This window comes from Neolamprologus brichardi, chromosome 7, assembly GCF_056152115.1.
Source record: "Neolamprologus brichardi isolate AB-2024 chromosome 7, ASM5615211v1, whole genome shotgun sequence".
Classification (NCBI taxonomy): Eukaryota; Metazoa; Chordata; class Actinopteri; order Cichliformes; family Cichlidae; genus Neolamprologus; species Neolamprologus brichardi.
This window is the reverse complement of record NC_142110.1, coordinates 64,160,818-64,167,410: the sequence shown is the minus strand read 5'-3', so window position 1 is coordinate 64,167,410 and position 6,593 is coordinate 64,160,818. Positions and strand designations below refer to the sequence as shown.

At 41.4% G+C, this 6,593-nt stretch overlaps 1 protein-coding gene across 2 annotated transcripts in view; it reads left to right on the top strand.

The window, feature by feature from the left end:
- Positions 1-6,593, top strand: part of far1 (fatty acyl CoA reductase 1) — a 31,360-nt gene continuing 24,767 nt past the window's right edge. For both annotated transcript variants that reach the window (XM_087844114.1, XM_087844113.1), the window contains exon 1: positions 1-108. The gene's annotated coding sequence lies outside the window, so the exon portion shown is untranslated. The remainder of the gene's footprint in view (positions 109-6,593) is intronic.

The following is a 6,593-nucleotide window of genomic DNA, read 5'->3' as shown; positions in this document are numbered from 1 at the left end:
GGCTCCACTCAGTCTTTCGTAGCGGTACTCGCTACTTTACGCTTCCCGCCTCACTTCACCACTCTCTCCTAAGTTTTCACGCCGGGAGGAAAAGCGCCGACATTTCTGGTACGTACACGCTTCAAATCGCCTTGTGCAGACACGCGCGCGCCCCTGTGTGCGTCTCTGCCCGTGTATGCATGTGTGTGCTCGTGCTCCTGTAACTGTAAGCGGGGTTTCAGAGCTTCAAGTGCCCGTGCGACAGGCTGTCAACGTGTAGGCAGAGATGCGACACGGAGAAGGGAGGGGTGGCTCGAGGCTTCTGTAGCGCGACTCCCAACAAATTACGCAGATATGAGGACCAGCTGCGACTCTGCTGGCATTTCTCGCACATCGCGCACAAACGTGTCAGCCAGCCACCGCGAAACTCTTGCAGCATTTCTTGTGGGGTGGCCACTCTTCCTCGTTTTTACTACTTAAACGAGGAAGGGGGAACTACTTCAGCAGCACAGGAGACTCTTAATTTGTGGCGAGGCTCTAGCTGAGGCGCACACCTTCTAACTTCCTCGCAGATTCTGCTACTAATCACATTAAAGGCAGTCACAGCCAAACATTAGTCTGCGTGGTCGGTTTAATCGTCGCCTACTGTGCAAATGGAGAGTGAGTGGTGACCGTGATAATGATTTGAGGCAGCTGTGTGTAATGAGAATCACGGGCTTCACTGCTCACTCTACCTAATGGAGTCTGGCTTTTTTTATTCCCTCCTCTTTCACGCTTTTTCTAATTACACACACTGGCTTAGGTAAAATCTCAAAGAATTACTTCATCACGATGATTATGGTGACATGCTGACTGAAAGAAAATGGAATTGTTGCAATCATCAGAGGGTTTATTGAATTTTTTTCCCCCCTCAGATGTTTCTGAGGTCTCCTACAAATATAAACTTTCAGAAGAGGTTTGTCTCTCAATAATTAACACACACACATGTGTAAAATGTTTATTAAGTGCTCTAGGATTTGGCTCTGTTCGCACTCAGTTGGCATACTTTGTTTCAAACTAAGTTAACCTGCAATTCAAGTACATAGATGGCCGTGCTTCGTCAACAATTACAGACAGGAAGTTGATTCAGACTGGAATAAGCATGTTGTTGGCATTTGCACCTGCAGGACTTGAAGTCAACGCATGCTTGTTGGCCTCCCCAGACAGCGAGCGAGTGATTCATGATTTTTTTTTTTTTTTTTTTCTTCCCCCTGGTAGTTGCACTACCTCTACGAACATTCTTAAAAAACCTGCCTAGCAGCAACAAAATGGCAAGGCAAACCTCTTTATCGCAACATCTGTGTTCAGTTTAAATCACTGAAAGTTGCAAATAAGCACATTTAGTAAAATCTTCATTTAAAAACTGGACCATGATGGTGTCAGTTGGAGATGTTGATGCTACTACACAATCAAAAAGCTTCATTCAGCATCTCTGCAGTCTCACCCTCTTGCAAGATAACTTGTGCAACATCATAAAATCAAGTATGTTTGTTAGCAAACGAACTTCTGCCAAATCTTTACTTGCCTTTGTTTTACTTCTCTTTTTCAAAAGGGACAGTCAGCTATCCTCCTCTTTTTGTTTGTTTGTGGTTGCTCATTTGTTGGCTAGCTAAGGAAAAATGCACTGCCAAGGAGCACCAGAAATGTTGTCCATGTAATAAAACGATGTTAACCCCAGTTGTCCATCTTCAAGTGTAAAAACATGCAGTCAGAAAGGCAAACGCATAAACCAGTTAACTAATCGGAAGACTGGACCTGCGGCCGTTAAACTTGTGCTTTCAAGATGTTGTAAAGGGCTTTAAAAATGTACGCACAGGATTACAGTTGTCGTCACGCTGGCCTGAGATATTGGTTTTGAGATTTCACAAGTTGTCTTCTGCAAACACCAGGCTATGAATTGCATGTGTCCAGGTTTCGCTTAAGCCTGAAGACTCCGGGGAATGGGGGGGTCCTCACCGAAGATGTTTTGCGCATGAGATGCGTGTTTGTTTTGGTGCTTTTTGCATCAGTTTATGATTCTGTCTTTAGTGTGGGGAAGCATCCTACTTAAGTCTTCACTCATTACTACTTTAAAGAAGAGGGAGCATCAGCTTTCAGGCCATTCAGAAACCCTCTGTTTTAAAGACTAGCCTTATAACTTTCCTTTTTTTGATAGGGCTGGATCAGATGACCGTCCCTTAGATAAGCTGCAGAAGGCTTAGGCCTCTGGGGGCTTCCCATGATGCACTTTCTTTTCTTTAATTTGCATCTTTTTGCTCAGTGTTTATACACTGCATTTAATCATTAGTTATTATTCTCTGGCTCTCTTCTACAGTGTGACTTTTGTTCTGTCTTCCTCCCCTCACCACTAACCAGTCACAATAGATGCCCCACCCCCTGAGCCTGGTTCTGCTGGAGGTTTCTTCCTGTTAAAGGGGAATTCTTCCTTCCCCCTGTTGCCAAGTGCTTGCTCATAGGTGATCCTGTGATGGTTGGAGTTTTCTCTGTATTATTGTTGGAACTACCTTACAATATAAAGTGCCTTGAGGCAACTCTTGCTGTTATATAAATGAATTCAATTGACTTAATTTAAATGTATTACTCTAAATTTTATTTAGCACATTCAAAAATGAGAGCTTGAAACAAATACATTTGCCCGTTTGAAACAATTGTATTAACGTTTAAGCGTGTGAAACAAAATTGAACCGCAAAATCTACATAAAATGTGGTAAATAGAACAGTTACAGGGAAATCAAGTGCAACTGAAATGGAAAAAGAGAATTTCTAATTAGAATTAAATGAATAAATTACAAAGAAAATGTTAATATTGCAAAAGGAGAACAAATATATGAAAAATTCCACAAATGGAGAATAAGAGAGAAAAGACACACAAAGGACTCTTTGGGTGATTACCTCAGTGATCTTTAGTCATAATATAAAGTTAACAGACTTGTAATATAAGTGCTATACAGTCTGATGCACAGAGAGCTGTGAAAACACAATTTTTAACTTTACCAGTGCAGCTGAGCTTAAACGAGAGCGAAGTGTTGTCTTCTCTTTGTACCAGTTAAGTTTTGTAGCTGCCACAGACTTGCATTACAGCATCCTAAAGCAAAACTTAATAACTTAAGTCCAGTGTAATGTAGGTAGATCTGTCCTCGTCTGGATATTTGATTGCATCACATCAAGATAAGACCGAAAGCACACAATATACAAATACTTTGACTCTCATTGCATCGCATGGATAATTGTAACCAGACCCAATTGGACAAATTACGTGTTTCATTTGTTAAGAAATTTGATGGCCTGCGGATTAAGCCTCCCATCACTCACAATATTATTTGCCTTGCTGCTTTATAAATGCTTTTTAAGCTTGGTAATCCAATTCCCAACAACCTACCAGCTATTGTTACCATATTTTTAATTGCCTTTTTCTGTGCCTCAGAGGCTGTTACAAACCCAAAGATAATACAGTCAACACACTTTCAATAAAAGCGCAATCGAACGTGTGGAACGTATTAAACTATAGCGTTTATTTGTTAGCTACCCATCGCAACACTAAAGGATTTTCTCATTAAATTTAAAGTAAGGATCTTTAAGGATTCTTTTTTATAATTCAAGCATGAACAAAGTGAATTACCATTTCATATCCTGACATTTAATATTATCATCTCTAATGTCTTTGAATTTGGTTAGATCAGTGTTGTGAATATATACATTTCAGTGTCTGTAACGCTTTATCATTTAATTCAAAGATCTATCACTCTCCCACTTGTTTGGTATTAGGTGGGGTTTCACATCAGTCAGGTGTGGATTGTTCCTCTGAGAGCATTTGTCAAAAGCTTAGACCTCCTCTGTCTGTAAACAATTAAACCTCAGCCACAGGTGCCCAGTTGGGGCATTATAATGCATTTGATCAATTATTTAGAGTGAAGCATCAGGGATCAACTTGCTGTCTGCCTGCCTGCCTGTAGGCTTCAGTAGCTCTTTCACAAACACTTGATCAAACGCCTTAGCAGGCCCTGCAAGGCTACATCCAGGCACAGAGCTTTCTGTTCATTCACATGGAGACACAAGATTTGAGGGAGTATTTCAGTGTAGGCTGATGAGTTTTCAAGGGCAGCTGTATGTGGGGATGCTAGATATGTTCGGGGAGAGAAAGCTTTTACAGTCTTTTGTTCCAGGGTCTTTTTTTTTTCTCTTTTTTTTCCTGTGATGTGCACACTTTCTCTGCAGCTTTAAAGGGGTTAATGCATGCATGATCCTTTTTCGTTTGTTTGTTTGTTTTTTGGTCAGGCTAAGAGACATGCCTCCCCTCTCTCCCCTGCACGCCCGTTTTTCTTCACAATCACATCTTGTTTGTTTTTCTCAATTATGTCATCTCTATAATCATAGACCAGGCACCACAAGGAAACATGAGCAGTACTAGATTCCTGCCCGTGAAGCAGCTTCACAGCAATTCTTGCTATTAGCCAAAAGAGTTTGTCCTCCTCCAACCCTGGATATATTGGCCAAAAGAGCCATGCAGTGTTTCCAGGTAGGCTCTGGTGGGGTTTTTATTCTTATAAATACCATTTATAAGTGGGCACATGCTGGTATATTTTGGTCTATCAATCTATACTGCCACTTTGATAATGTTTTTTCAATAGAGCTGGGTGAACTAAAAATAAATAAATAAATAAATGACAGTTTTAGTATAGTGGATGGGGATTTGCGTCTTTATTTTTGAGAAACCAACAGGTTGGATGCCAAAAAGTGACTGTAAAATTGCACCTCAACTACTCCTCAACCGCTTGGGGAGTGGTTGCTGGAGGTATGTGTCTAATGCTAGGTGGAATCGCTCACAAAGAGCACCATAAACCTTGTGATTGTTGATTCTGACTCTTCTGAAAACACTTACGAAAGTGCAAAGCAAACCAGAAACTGAGACAACCACTGGCAGGTGGTCACTGAGCAGTCCCTCGGCCCGTGTGGTTTGCCCTTTACTTGCAGTGGACGGTAGCAGGCATGCCCCCAAGCAGACAGGACCTATTAGTAGCAGCAAGGACTTAAGCCACTTACAAGAATCATTGTTTTATATTTATGTGGCATATAGAACATGTTCTATGTAGTTTTATTTGTATAGCACCAAAACAACAGTCACCTTACTTTGTAATATGAAACTCTTCAAAGTGTTGGCGTCACCAGTATTGGTGAGAAAACCCCACACAACAATGACCTGTTTTACCGGCTGTCAGGTTATGTTTCACGAGGAAGTGAAGCTACACTCCACCAAACTCAACAATCGACTTGTTTGCCAACTGCTGCTTTGAGTGGTTAGTCTGTGCTGGTTGACTTTAGAGTTTGAAAGTGCTTTGAAGGTCAGACTTCGACATAAACATTTTTAATAACACCCTTTTCCCCCCTCCCTCCCTACAAACTGTCGGCTACCATGCAAGATGTATACAAAAACTAGCTGCTGGATATACTGCTAAATTCGAATGATAATTAAGGCATGTAGTGAATCGGTGAGTGCAATAACTAGCTGCAGATTGCACTACATGAGTGATTGATTCGATGATCAGCATGGTCATTTGTGTTCATCTTTCAGGAGGTGCTTTGCCTTGACCCTTTACAGTTAAATGTGGGCTATTCCACATTTACTGGTTTGTAAAACCACTTTGTTTTACAAGCCCGATTTTTGGTGCATTACTTTTTTTTATTTATTTTTTCTCCGACTTGTGTGCATGTATCCTTTTTGGTATGACTCCTAAGCGGTGGTTTTTAAAGGAGGCCACACGCTTCCTGTCTTGTGGCCAAACTCAACTGGCTTCAGGCACTTAAACACTCTTTAGTTTTTATGTTGCAGATCCTTCAAGGGCCCTAAACACAAAGCAAGCAAAACTAGAAGGATGGTTATTCGCACACAGACACAAACAGGGGGCAAATCTACAGCTACAGCAGAATTAATAAATGCTTGCAGAAGGCACCTCGGGGTTTAATGCAGCTGGCTTGTTGTTCTGGCTGGGGTAGTCTTGGTTATTAAAGCACCATAACACAGTAGCGTGATGTGAATGATTGTCTTGCATGTTTGCAGTTTAAATGCCAGGATGAGTAGGCTGACACACCTCCTGACTTTCTAAACTCTGTGGCCTGTATAACCTTTGCATGATTGAACACTGATCCTGTTGGCTTCTGTTCTTTAGCTGGTACTTTGTTTTTCTGGCCACTGGTTTGACCCATCTTAGTGTTATGTAATAAATTTTCCACACCCTTTAATTATATGATAATCCAGTTTAAGCATATGTACGTCCTCCTTAGTTTAGCTGTGACACTGCTGTTGTCGAAGTTGCTCTGCAGTGTGAGTTTGAAGAGTTTGCTCTGCTGGACACCTGCAGTTATGTTGTCCCCATTACCTCTGCTCTTTTGATCCAAAATAATCCTCTCACAGATATGTGTTCTTTACTTGATACTTTGATCCTCTCCAAAACGGAAAAAAGAAATCTGATGTGGGAAGCCAGCAGTTGGCTATTCTGTGGCCAACTTGACGTTCTGGTGCTCGTTTTCTTCAAAAGGCAGACTTAGCTTTGTGGGGTAAGCCAACTACTGTCAGCAAC